This window comes from Ischnura elegans, chromosome 1, assembly GCF_921293095.1.
Source record: "Ischnura elegans chromosome 1, ioIscEleg1.1, whole genome shotgun sequence".
NCBI classification, from domain to species: domain Eukaryota; kingdom Metazoa; phylum Arthropoda; class Insecta; order Odonata; family Coenagrionidae; genus Ischnura; species Ischnura elegans.
In genome coordinates, this window is record NC_060246.1 from 134138911 (window position 1) to 134158500 (window position 19590).

Sequence of the window (19590 nt, forward strand, 5' to 3'; positions counted from 1 at the left end):
GGCTCCTCGAGCCGATGGCCTCAGGACTCACTGCACGTGCCTGATTACACGGGAGAGGCGGAGTGGGGGGCCCACGACATTTACTACCCTTAAGGGATCGCCCGCGAACTACGGGTCGGTTGCCGATAACTTTTTTTACTCCACATCTTTCGTGAATGAATACTTACTACAATATCGGTTCCACTCTGAGAAGTAATCTCTGCAGACGAAAATTCGAACAAATTTATCTTCTAAAATGTTACATGAGGTTACATCCACTGATAAATAAAATTTTCTCCAATAAAGCAGCATAAGTGTAAAACATGTGAGAATTTTATCGCGATAGGAAAGTTAAATACATATTTTTGATACATAATTATTTCAATTAACAATAAAATGTGGTAAAGTGTTATTATGAACACCCATCCTGATTTAAAATCTCCTTCACTCATCAAAGTACTACGTCGCGTGTAGTTGGCAATCAATTAAAGAACTCTAGAGTAGTATGGATCCCTCTTAAATCCCTCTTCACACCATACAGTCGCATACATACAACAAGAGGTCGCGGGTACGAGTCCCGCCTGGGTAGGTTTCCCCGATCCAGGGCATGGTTTTTTGTGTTCGTTTACTTGTTACATTTGTTGAACACCTCGACGTAAAATGGCCAATAACAGCTGTATCTGGTGGTTTGAGAATAAAATAAAAATAAATAAAATACAGCTGTATACTTGGAAAGATATCACAGCTACAGCTACTAACTTCTGTTAAGTTCTCGTAAAGGTGGTACCCGGGATAATTATTATTGGATTGTAGAGGAAATTGCTTGGTTATGAAATGTGTTATGTTACAGAGGCAATACGTCCAACTTGGGGAGTTACAAAATACACTTCACGCTCTTGTTCTTGGTTAACATACACTATTGCCAAGGCAATTGCGATGAGCGAGACAATTTAACAGGCGCAAAGTAAAGGCAATGCTCTACTCCGATTCCCATCTCTACATTGTAATCCACCATGGGCTCGCCAATGGTTACCCCTTCCTCCCCATAAATTGAAAATCTAATTTATGCACCACCCTTATGGGTCGATTGAGTATGCTTCGCTCGAGACAGGAATACGACGGGGTATATAGTCTTTCAAATGCACACGGTCACTTCGACGTGACACGGGATAAGTCTCTGAGCGATTAGTAGTCACGGTGCAGAGGGTAGGAGTCTGCAGTGGAGATCGAATTGGTATGAAATGCACACTGAGACGACCCTTGAGGATAAGAGTAACGATGCAGCGAACGAGAGTCTGAGAGCTCGTTAATTCCATCAGGGTTGAGGGTGCATTGAAAGTTAGGTCGTGGTATACTTACTAGTGACGCTTATTGATAAAAAGATCCCCAGCTATTTTAATAAAATAAGGAACTAAGGTAAGAGTTTACCATTAGTAAGCAACATATATTTTAAAGACAATTAAGGGAATAAAATGAAAACGAAAGCCAAGTAGTGTTTAATGCAATGTCATAGATGTTTTTGACATAACAGAACTATTACGCAACGCAGCTTGACTGTTTCAATAGAAAGGCGTAAATCATTATAAAACGTTTTACGCGAAAAACCACCCTATTTGCACAGTGGAAAATAATTTTAAAATAGAGAAATAGGCATACAAGATATGAAATGTAGAGAAACAAAGATCAATTTAAAATAAAAAATTGAAAATGACGACAGGCACCTTGCCTCATATTAGCGACCCAAAAGCGATACTCAACAGACTCATTTTTTCGGAGGATGCACACGGTAGTCGGGAATGATTTTTTTCCCTCGAGAGACTTGACGCCCATGCAATTCGTGGACGATGCGTTGTGTTTGTTTGTGTCTCTATTTTTTACCCTTGGCGGGGAATATTCCCATCTTAAGGCACCCTGGAGAGAGAGAGAGAGACAGGGCTGTTTATTGGGGTGGAGACGATAGTGAGCAAAGATCTTCGGATCTTTGGAGGAGACGGAAGGGTGGGAAACAAAATATTTAGGAAATCGTAAGCCCGCTGTCTCGTCGGAAAGAAAGAGAAAAATATACATGCAAGGATCGGGTTCTCCTTTTTTACGGTTAGTGCGCAATTCAAAGAGATGACGCGGGGGGTTGCAGGGGAAATGCTCTCTGCACGCGCGGACGTCCCATCGGGTGAGAGCATCCAATTCTAAAAATGCCTTCTCTCGATCAAAAACGAGAAAATTCTGTCCGCCACAGGTTCGAGGGTGCACGTGGAGGAATGGAAAAAGAAGAAGACGTGGAACTGATCGGCTTCTTTCATCAGGGACCAGAGCCTCGCACTGCAAGGTGCCACAGCATTGGGGGGGGGGGGGGGGGGCGTTGAGTTTTTTTGGGGGATATAGGATTTTGAAGACACGGAATTTTTGGGAAACTCGAGAAAACGCATTTCGAGCGGACAGCAAAATAAAAGTTATTTAAATAATTATAGGATTAAAAGAACAGAAACGATAGACGAAGAGAATTTTTTTTATTGATATGCCAATAAAATTCGTATAAGAGATAAGAACGAGATAAGTCTGTGACGCTCCGGGCACAGAGAAAGAATATGTAGAGAGGATATATTGAGAATATATCATTATTGTGTATCAACGAGAATTTTAGCTGGCGGCAATCTCGAAAATAAGTTAAATGTGCAACAAATTAGAAATACCTTAAACGTCATTGCCACAGAGTAAATATATTCTACCTCATTGCCTTGCCAGAAACAAGTGGTTTCCTACAGGTATGGCAGGGTAATTTTTAACAGGACAGTGCTCAGAAAGGTTTAATTGGAAATTATTTTCATTTAATTAATCACACTTAGGTATCACTCCAGTAATAATCAAGGTTAGCAATTCAAGTAGGATGACGCTTTCAATTATCGGCAACGAATCCTCGCATTGTGTCTGCAAGGAAATGAATCACCCATTTGTTTCACATAAATCATAATAACATATAAATTGTAACACATCTACTTTTATCTCCAGGCCCCAGGAAAAGCAGACATCGAATGAATATAAAGTTTTACGAACAACTTATTACGTGTAAAACCAGCCAGTATATACCGAAAACACTTAACTGACTGGATTTGTCGGGAAGCTGAAAAAACTGCCCTTTTCTTTCATCCCAGAGTCATTTTTCCAGTAAATTGCAGATAAACAGCTTTTTTTTTGGCTTTTCTTCTCCTCCAAATCGATTACCATGTAACGCAACCGATAAAATCGGTTATTAAAAATGCTCAATCCGACACAAAACAACGCCAGCATAAATATCTTAGGTTTGCTTACTGCTTACAATTAGGGACCATAATTAACTAATTTGAACAAAGCCAAATGCTCATCAAGTGATTACCACTTTTCACGTTCTCTGCCCTTTCCTATCTGTATTTACGTTCTCTGTGCACGGGGCTATTTATTTATCTCGACCGTCCCGATAACAGCGAATTTGAGGCCTTTACAACGGGGAAATCTTACGAATAACAACGTTAGATGATCAAAAACATCCCTGCGTTCGATAGGGGCATGGAGCAAGGGGACTCGCACCCACGATCTTCGGTTTTGCAGGCGAGGACTTCACCCCACCGTCACCGAATTTATGACAGTCAATTTCATTGACCTGACATCGGCCCTAAGGGAAACTCGACTTCAGTTACGAAACTACGGTAACAATGCTCTCAATCATTCGGTTGCAAAACCGAACAGACTTCCTCGACGTGATAAATATATAACCTCGACTAACAATGAATGAGGTTTGAAATAACGTTTAAACGTACCTTAAAATTAATATCCTGAGAAATGGCTTTTGAAGAACAGGTCACAGGAGCCTAAGCCATGCCCCAAGATGCAGGGTGAGTCCAGACGTCCATCCACCTGAAACAGTATAATTCAATATCAGAAAATCTGCTCTCTTGAATACCAACATACAACAGTTTTCCAACATTATCCCACGACCTCAGCACGAGAAAAAAGAACAAGATTATGCGAAAGCGCTCACATGGCGATCCAGGAGATAATAACGAATTCGGGAAGTTCCCGGAGGGAATGAAAAGATCTCTCTCATTATGATGAAAATCTGATTAGAACAGGAAAATTCTTCACAATCCGCTGAAATTACATTTCCTTTCACAGGAGAGGGTAGAAAAACATGACGTTGAATCTGCCTGACAACAGGTTGGAATTCAGAGAGTTATTCCCGTAAAAATTAGGAAGGACTCGCAGATGAGTATCTTTCCGGAAAAGTGACGAAGTTAAAGGTTAAAAGACGTCTTATTAAACGCCTTTTCCATTCCGATATGGCGAGAAGTTTCAGCAATTATAAGACAAGACTGCAAATGACTCATAAAAGTTTATACTTGGTTTATGCATGCGTCAAACAACAATACACACACAAAAGATTTGCAATTACCTTCTCGTCACTTTTATAATTTTTTACTGCTACGATGAGTCAATATGTCTCATAAGCTTTCTTCGCACAAAAGTATATCCCTGCCGGTAAAAGTGGCAAATATATGCTCAGCATATACCACTATGTCTTTGCCGGAGTTATCGATATCATAATAAAAATTCACATTCCAAAAACGTTACTCTTACATTGGCGTACTCAAAGATCTAATAGAAGTTATCACGTGAAGTTAGTACATCCTAGAAAACACCGAGAATGGAATGAGACTTTTTTGTAGTCCATATAGAAAAACCACTATTTCATCAATAATCCCGTAGTATGTCTTCTGACTATATCTTCAAGTTGTGAGATCATAAGCCTGACACGGGGAAATAAAAGTTAAAAGCGTATTTTAAAAAATCTTACGTTACGTGAATATCTATCAAACCTTGAACAGCTACAAATTAACTTATGAGTATCTTTCCGGAAATAAATTTTTTTGTCACATATGGACAACTCAACGCGGAGGAACGCCCGGAAGCCGAGACTCATTTGCAGAAACGCCACGGAAACCTCAGATCAAACATCAAGTAGTAGCTTCAACATTGCTCCATGCGTGTTGCCAGGAGCATACAGCTATACAAAATTCTATCGGAACTATTTAAAAACTAGGATGAGATCGAGATGAAAGGCATATAATAGCTTTAACATTTCTTCATGCGAGATACCTAGAGCATGACAGCAATACGTGGCCAAAATTCTATCGGAACTAAAAACTAGGATGAGATCGAGATGGAAGACATAATACAATACCGTCCTCTCCAAGCGACATATAGACGAAAAATTTATTATCATATTTTAATGCTGGGCCAGTTTTTTAATGGCGGATACTCCTTATCTCTGAGCCACGTCCGATTGAAAAGGACAGCGCCATCTGCTCCGGGCCACATGAGGACGAAGGACGGGGGTTGGCTGAGAAAATGTGGCGTGTTGGATATAACAGATAGGGCTGATGCGCAAGTATGCGGAATGCGGGAAGAGAGAGAGGGCACAAAAAATATTTGAGGAAGAGTGATGGGGGGATGGAGCGATGTGGGAGGGGAATCTACTTTGGAGACGGAAAGACTTCCCGGAGAGGACAGCAAGTAAGAGAATTTCCCAAGCAACGTTTCCCCGGGGGCAATTATTCTTATCAACATCGAACAAAAAACAATTGCGATAATAACGCACTCGAGATGGGAAAGAGCCGAGACGGGATAGCCTCAATCCTTTCACGAAGGAGAAAAGAGAGAACAGCTGCTTTACGCAGCAGTTGATCAAACACATTATCCCTCGGTTGCCAAGGGAATCATTGTTTGTGCCATTAGGCTGTATTTTGCTCGCTAAAGCGTTGGTCTAATATGCAGAGCATCTATATCTACAACCACCATGCATTCCTTCACAACTAGCGCCACTACCACACTAACAACCAGAAGAGGTCGCCGTTGTGAATGTATCGCATACAATGGCAATATGAGCCATACTCTACCTGACACAAGGCGTGGAAACCATGGTCTTGCTGCATTAAAATTCACGCAAAAGAGCCAAAAACCGATGTGATTAAGAACAGAAAGCCAAACTTTGAGGTGGTATATAATTTTGCGTACAAATACCAGACCAGAGTATTAACTTCCACACGCTAAGTATTAGAGAAATTCTGGATTTCACCCTCAACTTTGCAATCCGTCATGTTTTCTCAAATTCAACCCATTTACTTTTAAATCGCCAATTGAGTGAAACACATAAATAAATTACCTCTACAAGTGTATCAAAATTGAAGTCAGTACGATGACGTCTGGCTAGCACAAGAGATCCCGCATGTGCACCCAACAGTTGATCAAACACGTTAACCCTCGGTTTCCACGGCATCCATTGTGCGGCAGTGTCATGCGGCTCATTTTCGCTCGCTTACCGCATAGTGTATGGGAGGAGTGGATGGGAAGTGACGTGTTCGCGCGAGATCATTATCCTCGAAGATCCTATGAAGACCCGTCACTGAGCATGCGTTCCACCACACTTCCTCCGTGACCTCTCAAAGCGATCTGGCCTATGACCCAGCTAGGAACGTCTCCATTGCTTTAAAAAAAAAGCATAAAAGGAATGTAATCATAAGGGATAAAAAAAAGACGACACCACGACCAGCTCCCGTTTCGCAACAGCCCCGTGCATTCCTGTCGATGAGCGGAATGGAAAAAAAATTAAACGAGCGGTCAGACTCGAATGCAATAAATTTCGATCCTCTCGCCGAGTCTTCCGGCATTTCTCAAGTTCTCCCCAATGATAATTCTTTTTCGCGCGGCGGCGCGGAAGACTCCGTTATCTCGAGGCGTAAAATTAAATGCGGCGAAGGATAGAGAAAGCATTACGATATAAAAAGGAATGATCCTTGAATATAAGCTCATGCGTATGAAAAAAAATTGTGACCATGTGTGTGAATTAAGTCCTAGAGCCAGCAGCAGTAACAATGGAGAGGAAGGTTGAGGCTTAGATCCGGGATAGAAAGAACAATTGCATGGGGGTATAGAGAAATGTGAGCTGTCAACCTGTTGGAATAACGGAATGGAAATATCATGGTTAGGGCGGATTAAGTTGTGATGATAATTTGGCCGATGCATTAAGCAGAGAAGGATATGGTGAACAAAAGGAGGCATTGTAACGGAAAATGGCAATGATGAGTATAGAAAACTAAGTTCACAAATGGTAAGATGGCTTTTTAGCACCAAACGTCGGAGTACTTCCGCATTTAAACTTAACATGAACACCTAGTAAATGAAGAATTCAGATACGCAAAAAAGACGGCAAGAGCAGTCAGTTTGACAAAAACTTATACAAAATTCTCCGCTGGAATAAAATGGAAGGTCTAATCAATATATGAGAGGCAATCCATTCATCAATTTTTGTCAACAGTACTTAATCATTTAAGATAAAATATAGCTATGGTCTATGTGTCGATAGGTTAAAAATTTCTCGGTTCACGATGTCCAGCGGTATTCTCTTTTGGTTTTATGCGCTTCACAGTTTAGATAACCGTGAAACAGTTTCGTCTCCACTGCTGAAGACCTCCTCAAACAATGATACAACTCTTGCGCTTCGATCTTTTTAAGTATCGTCAAAGTGGTGGGTAAAATGGCTGGCCAGTGCCTTATTCAAAATCGTGACGCGGTTTGGCCCAAAAGAGAATACAGCTGCACGGCCTATGCGTTTTAATTATGAAATTTCCGACTTAGCATCAGAACTGCAGATCAATACATTTTTCCCCAGGATATCCCCAGATCTAATCTGGAGCGAATTACCTATGGAAAAGGCCGCCGCTAATCCATTTGATCCATTCGTATAATACCAAGTTGTGAAAAGAAACCTTTAAGACTTGACCATAAAGCTGAGTACAAGACGCCATCCACATTACTCACGTGAGCAGAAAAAAATAATCTTAGAATCACAATCGGCCAGTTCAATTAAAATATTTCACTCTAAAAAGCTTTCTAACGCTCCTCTTGCGAGAAAGTATTCCTGAACTCCATTGCTCCTTCCGCTAATTTATACCAATTCAACATGCCCCACCAGCAAAGCGCTTTTACCCTTCGCCACTGAAAAGTTTAACGACGAAAGCCCGTTCCAAGAACTCCTTTATGAATGAGGCAATAATCCGGGATTGCCCCCGATGAATAGAAATGTACAAAAAGAAAAAAAGATTCGACGCATTGTGATAATTTTTTTTTCGATCTTTTTTGGCCCATTGCACACAGGTGCACTCCGAAGAGAGAGCTTAATGAGTTCACGAAGAAAAGGACCACGATCCTTTCAGATAGAGGTCACGACACGGAGGAGACCGACTCCCATGGCATTCATTCATTGTGGTCGCTCACCTCAACCCAGTGACTTCGATTTCGTAGACCACCGCAGTACGAAATGAGAATTAAGGCGTGGAGTTCGTACTGTGGGGAGTTGAATACCCGAACAATGAGGGAACTCGCACCATTATGATAGCGATGAAAGGTCTGCCCGGAGACCAAATTTCTCCAACATCACTTCATGTTCGTCTGAGCGAAGAGCATCCCATCATCATTATGAGAACGGTCGCAGAATCTACAAAAGTATTTCCGACAGCGTACTTCCTGGATGAAAATTCCTCCCTTCAAATATAATAAATACTTCCCCTTTGCACCATATTTTATTAATTCCAACACTCGTACAGTTTTGAAAGTCACTATGGGAAACACAAGTGGGAATAAGATATTTCCTCATAGATGTTGGACTAGCTCGGACACATTACTGAAACTTGAGAAAATAATGGAATAAAATCAAATAAAAGTAAAAATTACTGTTATCATCATAAAATTAACATCATCAAATGAGACGCATGAATGAAATTATAGAAAACAATGACATAAAATGAAAAAATGTAAAAATTACTGTCATTATCATCAAATTACCATCGGAAAATGAGACGCATGAAGTGAAACTGAGCAACATTGGACGGATACATCGCGGCAGTCTCACACTCGGCGAAGAAAAGTACATTTATCGAGATGAACCCACATATTCACGGGTCAATCCGCACAATTCCCGTTTAAAGATGTAATTAACACTTCAGAGAACAAAAAAATGCACATAAGTGATGCTATATAATGAGCACATTAAAAAGTGAAGCTTCACTCGTTTCGACACGGACAGTTTCAAGGAATCTCCAGCAATTGCATTCCTATTTATAGGCATCGTGAGCTTCATTATCATATGCATCACATTCATCCAAGCTGGGCAAAGATCAAGCCCAGTTAATTATTCTTGTTTTCTAGTGCGAGAGTAATACACTGGCTGATAACACAAATCTTCGATTACCCCTCATTAAAGAGGAAAATATCTTGTCAAAGAGTCGCATGATTTCGGATTCCCGCATTCCGCAAATTCCAAGTGATTTTACTCCGTTCAAAGGCGGCATTCTTTCAAAGACTCATGTCAAAATCATATTCAAATCAAATATACACTCCGTCGTCAAACCCACAAAATTGCACAATGTTTCCTAAAAAAAACTCGTATATTCGTCGGCTCATTTGCGATGGAAAAACGCAAGATCATCGCACCAACAGCAGCAAAGTATAGACCCGAGCAAGCTCAGCAAAAAATGTAAATGTTGACTCGTTTTTCTTCCACACGGTTAATCTAGAAGTATTAAACAAAATATACTTATCATATAAAATCTGAAGCTGAAAGATACCGTGCGTGCATTAAAGGAAATACTAGTATGTAAATCATGTGACTGGGATAATGAATAGAATATGAAAGTGGTAATGAGATAGATTCTAATTCTCTACCGTTCTTTTAAGTTACTCAAGATGTCGAATCGCCTCAGAGGGCTGTTTATACATGTGGATATTGACTCCTTGATCGCGATCTGCGCTTCGATTTGCTACGCCCTGATCGGAATCATCCTGATCAGTTGTCGTAACCAACGGTTAATACAGAGTATTTACCGACGCGATCGGGAGTTAATTTGTTTGAAAATTTTCATTCCGAAGACTCACTACGAGAGCTCATCTCGATGGTGGAATGAAAAATTTTTAACACCTCAAAATCCGATCGCGTCACCAACCACTCATATTTAATCACAAGTAAATAAAAATAATCGGCATAACTCCAATCAGTATCGAGCACACCCCCTCAGGTATCTCACCACCATTCACACCTACCCCTTTCCTCATGGCGCAAACAACCTAAGTATTTAATTGCCTTCTCCAGATAAAAAAACAATATTGCCTCTTATATCTTCAATAATTAGTGAGTTTACTTTGTGGAATCTCGTATTCATAGCCAAATAAATATGCTGAAACGTTGTCAATGCCACAAAAATTAATTTGGTTAACCACGACCGGCTACAGCATTCTCAAGTCATTCTCTCGAGGAGATTCAACTTTTTCGCACATGGCGAGTGCGTCAATAATCCTATGCGTAAGGGTATGGGGATGTGGGGAGGAGATGGGATTCTAGAAGAAGAGAATGGCAAAGGTATGGAGGTCAAAGGTTAGTCTATGTGCTGGCGGTGGACGTGACCAAATATTGAATGGGGAAGGGGGACTTTGTAGAGAGGATAATGGTATAATGGTTGGTTTCACGATACACTATTCCATATGAATTAATGTCTAAAAGTGCATGAACGATTTCGGTGAACTGGAACGGTGTGCTTACGAATCCATGAACCAAATTAGAACAGATTTTATTTTCTGTTCATGCATTTGCATAGCGTGGATGGTTGCGAGGTGCATTTTGGCGTTCATTTTCGCGTTCACGTAGGTACCTAGTACGTTCTCTCGGGATTTCCACCGGGTTATAAATTCTATTTCTACATACGTTTCGTTCTCCGACTCGGGGCTCATTCTCAGCATTCAATCAGGATCATTCAGCAGCCCGAAAAGGCCCAGCAGACGTCGAAAAAAGGATTTTCTAACGCGGTGTGAATCCCGAAAGTAGTTGACCCACACAGTTCGCCGGAAAGCATCAAACCTGTTTTCACTTATTACCTATTAATGTGTAGTGTACCAGACCTTCATGGTATTAAGTAATAATCGGAAGATTATTCACCCTGAAGACGATGGCAGACTTAGCCTTCGAAACGTCGGTGCTGAAAAACCCTTGGACCCGGCTGGAAACCCGAGAACTCTTCCTCCAGTCTATTCGCCAGGAAAACCTTAGATCCTTCAATCAGAAGATAATTATGGAACACCTTGGCATACGTCATAATTTTAAAATATAACATGGTTCCCAGCCGCAGAGTGGTGTTGACGCGACGAAGCCACTCGAATGGAGGTGGCCGTCCGTTGGAGGACTCCGTGGCGGTCGCGCCACTCTTGAGGATAGACCAGGCAGTCGCGGCGAACAGGGACGGGCCTCGAACGCAGAGCGAGGAAAGAGAGTTGACGGCGTATTCACACATCCACGCCTTCGTGACGCTCTTTCCAACACGGGTCGCTCATAGAAATGCACGAGACGTGTCCGCGGCGTTTTTCGTGCACGCGTTGCACACGCCCTTCCGCTACAGCCCATCTCTCCCTCTCTCTCTAAAACATTCGACGAACGAGGGCCGCGTGAGTGGAGAAACAACGAGAGACAAAGGATCGACAACACTTTTGACGACGCACCTGGAGGAGCTTCCCCCACCACAGTCGGCCAGCACTCCATGCCGCACAGAAGGCTAGCTATTCTTCAGTCGATTCCATACCTTTCATTCAACGGATAAGACTCATTCTATACGCAAAGTACACAATTCTATGAGGTTCAGTAGTGGGTTAAGGGGAGGGGAACTGTATACTAGTTACTAAGGGCATATGACAATGATAATAATTATAATTAATGTGATTTTCTATCAAAAAATATAATTTAATCAGCTAAATATACACAACTATGCCACTGATCAACTGCAACATGAGTCTTTCCTGCTGGGTGAGTGTATCATGAGCCCTAAGGCTAGGCCATCATGTGTGAGTGCTCATTATCGGCGAAGCTTTAGCACTTAACCCTTAATAGTAATGCATGGACCATGCAATACGAGTGAAAAAATGATTCTCCAGAACACGAAAGCAAAATTAGGAGGCTAGAAATATTAGATTAAAAAAAAAACTCTGCATACACAAGAAAATGGGAAATATCACTAATTAAACTTTCCAGATGCCAAAAATAAATCTTTCTTCACAACTAAAAGACGCGGAAGAAAACCCCCGAAAAACACTTCTTTCTAACTCTTTTAGCGGAAGCCTTATTTCAACAGATCATAACCTCTAATAGCATGCATAATATCTGCAAGGTTGCCAATAATGAAGGGTAATGAGTTTACGAAGAGATTTGCTCGTTCGGAAAGAGTTTGCAAATGGAAAATAATATACTTTTCTTTTTTCTTTGTATTATTCTGCTCAATTGGACGATGGATTAAGCCTGTATTGACATAAGAAAATGGGAAATAGTATTCACTATTCACTAAACTTTCCAGAATCCAAAACGTATCGCTCTTCATAATTAAAAGACGAGGAAAAAAACCCCCAAAAAGACTTCTTTCCAACCCTTCCCTACGGGTAATGGAAACCTACTTTCTAGCGGCGAAGACGCTCTAATGGCACGCATCATATCTGCAAGGTTGCCAATAATAAAGGGTAGAGAGTTCACGAAGACATCTGCTCGCTCGAAAAAAAGAAACAAAGCAAACGGAAAATCATTCCTTTTTTTCTTTAAATTATTCCGTTCATGTACCGAGCGATTGGCCACATGCAGCGAAAGGCGAGCGGACCTTTAAGAAGACGATTGTCTGAATTGGCCAGTTGATCGCGCAATCCACCCCCGCGGATCGACCGCAGCAGCCGTCTCAGTGAGATCGTCTGTGTCTGTGCCATCTGTGCTGGCCGTCCGTTTCTTTCGACCCGCACGCCTCCTCTTCCTCTTCGAGGCAATGCACCCACACTACTCGAACTTCCATCAACACATGCTCGCTCAGTCAATCGTCGACAACGACCGGGGTATTTCCCGAGCGATGTGCGACCCCCTTTCGAAGGAAACTGCGCGTAAATTCTAAGCAAATATGAAGAGGAGGTAGGACACTCTAAATCGAAAAAAAAATCGATTTCACTTTTAGGTTGGTACTTCCCATCTTACACAAAACGTGGTTAATCTAGTCCATAAATTTCTGCTAGCCAAGAAGTCATCCATTTAAAAATGCTTCTTGATATCGTCCCCAAAGAATTTTCAACTGACTGATCATTATTTATGTGATATCAGTGCTAATAGTTTAACCAAATAGTTGCTTAAGAAAGCATAATTCTTCATCAGTGACGTACCGTTGAACCGTATCTACGGTCTTTGTTATGTCTAACAACAACAGCGTCAAAGGTAATTTGAAACTGCGTGTTTATAATGATTATGGCATTCTGCAACTCAGCCCATCCCTTCATATTACGCAGTATCCACTACGGAATGGGCATTGCTACTATCCAACACAAGTTTTCCATCTCATGCAAAGGTCAGACGCATAAAATCTGGTGACGCAATCGACCACAGTGAGAACTCGATGCCCAAGCATTAATGAAGCTTATTTCTCAGGAATACAAAAAAAGTCGAAAACTTAGCACCTCAAGGTTAGCACATTGGCTCGACTAATTCAAAAGCATCCGGGTTTCTAAGAGAAGAGTATCCTTGTGACATAAACGTCTGCAATGAAAATGAAACGAATGCTAATTATACGCTCCCCAGCCAGCGCGGTTATAGCTCATGTGAGATAACTCTCGCATTCAAATGGTGAAATTTCCAAAGAGGTTGAGGCCAACGAAATAATGGAAATATTTTTTCCCGTCTTTAAAAGTATTTCATTCCATTCATACGGGCAGATAACTATCAAATTGCTGAAATTCCAATCGATAATCCTCGACTAAGTTGGCTACCACAATGCGGAGGATCAAGTTGATCATATTTTTTCGTGGAACTCTCTAAAAACAAGAAATAAATATATAATCTCCACAACTCCCAAGCATATTAAATGTTACAGACTGTAATGTTTCAAATTAATTTTGGCTCTTAATACACTAGAGAAGCTAAAATTTGCACTCACAAGACATTTTTTTCAAGAAAAGGACACATTTTTGAGCTACAACACGCATATTGTTAACATTAAAAAAATCGGAGCATCCACTGGAATATTTATTTTCCTGCTATTACTTCAAAAATATACTGTATCAACAAATACACATAGAAACAGTAAATATATGCATGGGAATCCGCAATGTATTTTTCCAGCAATAATTTATAAAATCACGTCATACAGTATTTTCTATTGAACCCGTAACCGGATAATAAATAAAACGAGGAGAACGATAGAAGCAATAGGTTATTCTTACCGAATCTGCGGAGCGCAACAAACGCAAGAGAAGGACAACCGCAAAGCTTACACACAAAATTGACCGCAAAAATGATTCACATCCAGCAAGGACGGATGTAATCTATCCAATCGCGTACCACTAAAATCACTAAGAATTAGAGAATGCTGTTTTCTTCCCCCGAAGAATTTAGAGAAAGAGTGTTACTATTAAATTTTCATATGTTATGATATAATTTTCAGTGTAGTAATATCGACGCTTCCCACCCCACATTTGAATAGAGCAGGGGTCCCCAAAATACGGCCCGCGGAGGGCTAATATCCGGCCCGCGGACTCGTTTCAAGTAGCGCGCGATTCTCGCTCGTTTAACTCTTACTGTGAGAGAAGAAATACGTAGGTGTGAAAGGACTAGCTGATAGGAGAACTGAGTGAAGAGCTGCGTCAAACTAATCCTAGGATTGTTGACCAGTGATGATGGTGATGATGATGTTATGATTCTATCATCTTAAAGACAATTTGTGCAAAATTAATATGTAAGGATAAAGTACGATTGCATGGAAGACGACACACTTCTCTTTACCCGTGCTTACTTTCTTGCACCGCATTTCTAAAGGCCGTTTTACACAGGGCACGGAATTGCGCAGGTTAGAGCTGCATTAATTTCTAAAATGGCGAGGAATTGCGCGAATGCATGAACGAAATTAGAATAGGGACTATTTTGCCATCTCACGTCCACGCATTCTCGCATGTGTTCCAGCAATTCACCGTTTTACACGACGCAATTTTGACTGCGCCTTCGTACACACGTCACATTGTGCAAGTACGTGCCCCGTGTAAAGCGGCCGTAAAGGAATGGATTTTAAAAGTGTGAATCTAGGGTTAGCTCACCCTGGAGCGGAATCTGATGACAAGACTCGGGGCAAGCCTCAAGGCGAGCGGCAGAGAGCGTGAAATCCGGGCGTGGAACACAGGATTCGCCCACGAGGAGAGTGAAGGAAATGTTAGCGAAGGGGAAGAGAAAGGGTGGCGGGCGAGGGAGGCGCAGTGAGCGCGAGAGGGCGGGCGGCGGCGGCGGTTGCGTCACTCGGGGAGCACATGACGGGAAGGCGAAGTTTCCCCGATGTTGTCACCGAGCAAAAAACTCGAGAAGGACGGTCGGGAGGGTGTTGTTGTCGTTGTGCGAGGAGGAAAAAAAGAGCGAAAGCTTCTTGCAGCCCTTCCTTATTCCTCCGCGATGAAAGGAAATGATTACGACGACGAAAGACATGGAGAGGAGGAATTTTAGTGAGCATATGCCCTATCCCTTCCCGGGTGCCCTATCCCGAGATGCGGATTTCAAGACTGCAATGCTAAGGAGCCCCCGTATCAGACGACACAAAATTTTATTTGTTTTTATCTATTTATTTACTTTAAACTGAAACCACCGAATACAGCTCATATTGGCCATTTTATATCGGGGTACTCAACAAATTTAACAATTACAAGTACCCGAACATCCATGCCCTGGACAGGGAAAACCTACCCAGTCGGGGCTCGAACTCCAGACCTCTTGTTTGGCAGGCGAGGAGGTTACCCCGCCGCCACCGAGGCTAGCAAAAAAGTTGATCTGAGTATGATATACAGTAAAGAAACTCGGGTCGCGTGACAATTAAAAGTCATATGAGTGAAATTTGCAATATTCTTCTATTTCCACTGGCAAATAATTGCATTAACTTCTATATCAATCAATTTCTTTGAATGGAGTTTCATTAAATAGTTTTCTCAGCAAAAAGGAATTACATTTCACTCTTTTGAAACATTACCTTCACAATACTTGAGGAGCCAAAAGGGATGATGAAGCAGCTAACGATATTTTAAGAGAACGCCACATAAAATATTACATGGTAAATAACATTTTCCGAATTTTAAATGAAGATTTTTGGGATGAAATACTTGTAGGTGTAAGTCAAAAAGGATCAAGTTTATAACTGGTACGATACTGAAATATGTGAAGTTTTTTTTAGTAAAAATAGGCGCAGAAAGGTTAGTTTTTACGTTGTAAAATGTCAGGAAAAGTAGCCTAAAAATATTGAGTACCTTCTGCGCCTAAAGTATCGAGGAAAATTGGTGGGGACGCAAGATTTCCACCACGGAAAAAATGCTCCAACTTCGTGGATCTTGAAGATAATACCAGATAATACTCACCATCCGTTCTCCTCAAAAACCTAAGGTAATTGCTACTGACTGCGTGAATCACGACACGACTACTGAATCCCAGAAAGAGATGAGGAACTCAAAACCTCTTACAACACACGTTAAGTCCCTCAATTTGTCGCACCTTTGTCCTAAATTTTTCCCTCCACCTAATTAGGTAACCCTTAGGTTCATTTTTGACCTTCGCAGAGACGTCCACATCACCCCATATAATAAGCAACTAAGATGACTCAACGTTAAATACCGAAGAGAATACCTTCTGGGATCCTTTTGCTCTATTTAAAAACACATCACTGAGGTATCTGTATGATTTGTTCCTTAGTTGTCCCTTTTTCTCTACAATGTACACTAGGTCCGATCCCAATATGTTATAATTCCCTGGGCATCGCACCACTGTTTAAAGTAAATCTTTTCTCGTTGCCGCTTGTCGGATTTGGAATGAGATACCAACTGATGTAAAAATTGCATATCTGTCAAAACCTTTAAACTAAAATATTGTGATTATTTATTATCTCGATAATGGCATAAGTTGGTCTTATTTTTTCAAATTTGTGTCCTAGTTATTATGGTTAATTTATTTTTGCTGTAGCGTTTTTTTGTTTAGTTAAGAATATGAGACTATTTTTTTTGTTTGTATAAATCCGGATTGTAAAGTACTTAGCTCAATTTGCCATTTTTTTAAACTATATTTCATGCGTTTGCTATGATCGGTTATGTCATGAAATGGAATATCAATGTAATCATTTATCATTGCAATAATTTATATTGCATTTAATGTAATGTGCCAGGAAAATGTAAGTTATTTATGTAATTTAATATTATTTTTGTTCTTACGGAATTTTTCCGGAATAATAGATATTTTTCTATCTATCTATCTAGTTCACGCCATGAAAATTGGCAAAAAATATGAGACCATCATTTGCTTAATTTTTTTGCAAAAAACTTGAGTCTTTAAGGAAGGGATATAACCGTTAGTTTTTGGCAAGTCATTTTCTTTACACAGCAACGGAACCTGAATGCTTGAGGACCTAGCGTGAGAAAGCCGAAGGGATGACCGAGAATTTAAAAAAAAACACGAAGGCCGAAGAGCGGAGCATACCGTCACATACGCAGAGCGCCCATACGGTAAAAAAAAAAAAAAAAAAAAAAAATGCGCATTACATTTGTCAAGATTTACGACTCGGGTGGCGCACTGAAAACTATCCCCTCCCCTCAATAATCTCTTCGCCGCTCTTTGAGAAAAAACAACTAGGAGGCCCCACTCTTCTCCTCTATACACTTTGGTTAGATGGAAGATGGGACTTTCTAGTCCCAATCTCGCCCAATAAAGACGTATTATTATTATTATTATTATTATTCCTCTCATGTGGACTGAAAAGAAGAGATCGTGATCCGCTGAATTACGACAGAAAAGGGATGGAGGAGGAACGAGTCGAACTTTGGCCCACTAAAACCGCCACACTTAACTCCGTGACCCTGATCGCGAGCGACGAAATCCATCGGAAGTGAGCTCACGCACAGAGAGGGAGATCGGCCAGTCTGTAGGAGATGACAGCAGCAGTGACGTAGGAACTTATGTTGGGGGAGCGCGGTATTCTAGTGGCTAGAGCGCTTAGCAGCTGACAGAAGGGCAACGGTTCAAATCCCGGGTGGAGCCTTCGTGCACCCTCAAGCAAAAATCCTCGAAGTGGCCCATGGACATTTAATAAATGTCTTATCTTAATTAAATGTCATTTAATCTTCCCCCTTACCCTGAATATGTGAACGTTTTACAAGCTTGTGGCTTAACCTGGAGTCCGGTAATATCGCCTAAACAATATTTACTTCGTTTCCCAGTGGATCTTTAGAAAATGTGTTTCCATCATTCACCGACAAAATCCTCACACGCGTATTGGAGTCCAAATTTATGACTTCAAGCGGTTCGAGAGAAGCCGGCTAATTCCGTAAACGGTAAAACGGTATTCCGGTCCATAAATGCTCCCCAATTGTGGCTGTAAAACTGAAATTTTATATTTCCGATAGCACCTCAATAAAAACATGCACACTAAAAAAAACATCCTGGATTACATTCGAAACACGTAACCAATCTTCAGGTCGTCCTAGTTTCACACCATCTAATCCCGTTGGTCCACTTACTAACCTGTAAAACTAACACGATTCAGGATAATGAATCATTGGAAGGTAAAAAATGCCCCAAAAGTGGACTACTTGGCAATTTTATGAAGGTACATGATTGAGAGCGCCTACTTGAGGGATGAAAAATAAGTTTTCCCTCAAGTGACCGGAATTTATTTTGCGATTTCAGCTTTGACTCAGACCTCTAAATTACCTACATTTTAATTCACCTAATACTACCAGCTGTAAATAGGTCAAGAAAAACCGACAAATTTGGAAAACCAAGAAGAATAAAGCCAACAATCGTATAAATGTCGATCTAAAGTAATAACACAGAGGTGAAGGTCTGAGTTCAGGAAACGTACAGTCTTAAAGGAAACATCACTTCACCAGATGGAAGGATGATATTTTTCCTTGATTTTTCATTGCATTAATTGTTGAAAACTTAAGCTATCTTTTAAATATTTTCATAAAATATATAGTACATATATCTTCAAAGTAATTTTCGCCCTTAAATATAAACATTTTACTTCAGTGCTCCTACCTGTACCAAAACAAGAATTTTCAAATGCGATATATATTATGCAGATGTTTTTTTGGAGAGGGATCACTGTACCTGTGTGCACTATTTCAATACCATAGAGTTTTTTGAATAAGTACTATTTCATAATACGACCATTCGAGCGGAAGCGAAACGTCTTCTTAAATTTTCTTCGACAAGAGATATCAAACATCTAAGGAACTTCTGAAGCGGATCAAGTTCCTCAAGTGGGCTACAACGCCGACTCTCTCCTAATTAGCCGTCATGGCCTGCTTTTTTTTTAAACTCTCATGAGAAACTAATTGATGCCTTAATAGCATTTAGTCCGCATCATAAACCATCCCGAATCCAAAGATAAGATCGCGTGCTACCAAGAAATGTCTTCCGGAATCCAATCCCACAGCAGTCTCCCACAACTCTAAGCGAGCCAGATGGTTGTATAAAAAATATAAAATTAATCAACGGACCGTGGCGGA

At 40.8% G+C, this 19590-nt stretch overlaps 1 protein-coding gene across 3 annotated transcripts in view; it reads right to left on the bottom strand.

Moving 5' to 3' along the window:
• The window catches only part of LOC124170490 (rho GTPase-activating protein 7), a 365673-nt gene that overhangs the window by 306220 nt on the left and 39863 nt on the right, over nucleotides 1–19590 (bottom strand). For all 3 annotated transcript variants that reach the window (XM_046549251.1, XM_046549267.1, XM_046549241.1), the window contains one exon: nucleotides 3771–3867. The gene's annotated coding sequence lies outside the window, so the exon portion shown is untranslated. The remainder of the gene's footprint in view (nucleotides 1–3770; nucleotides 3868–19590) is intronic.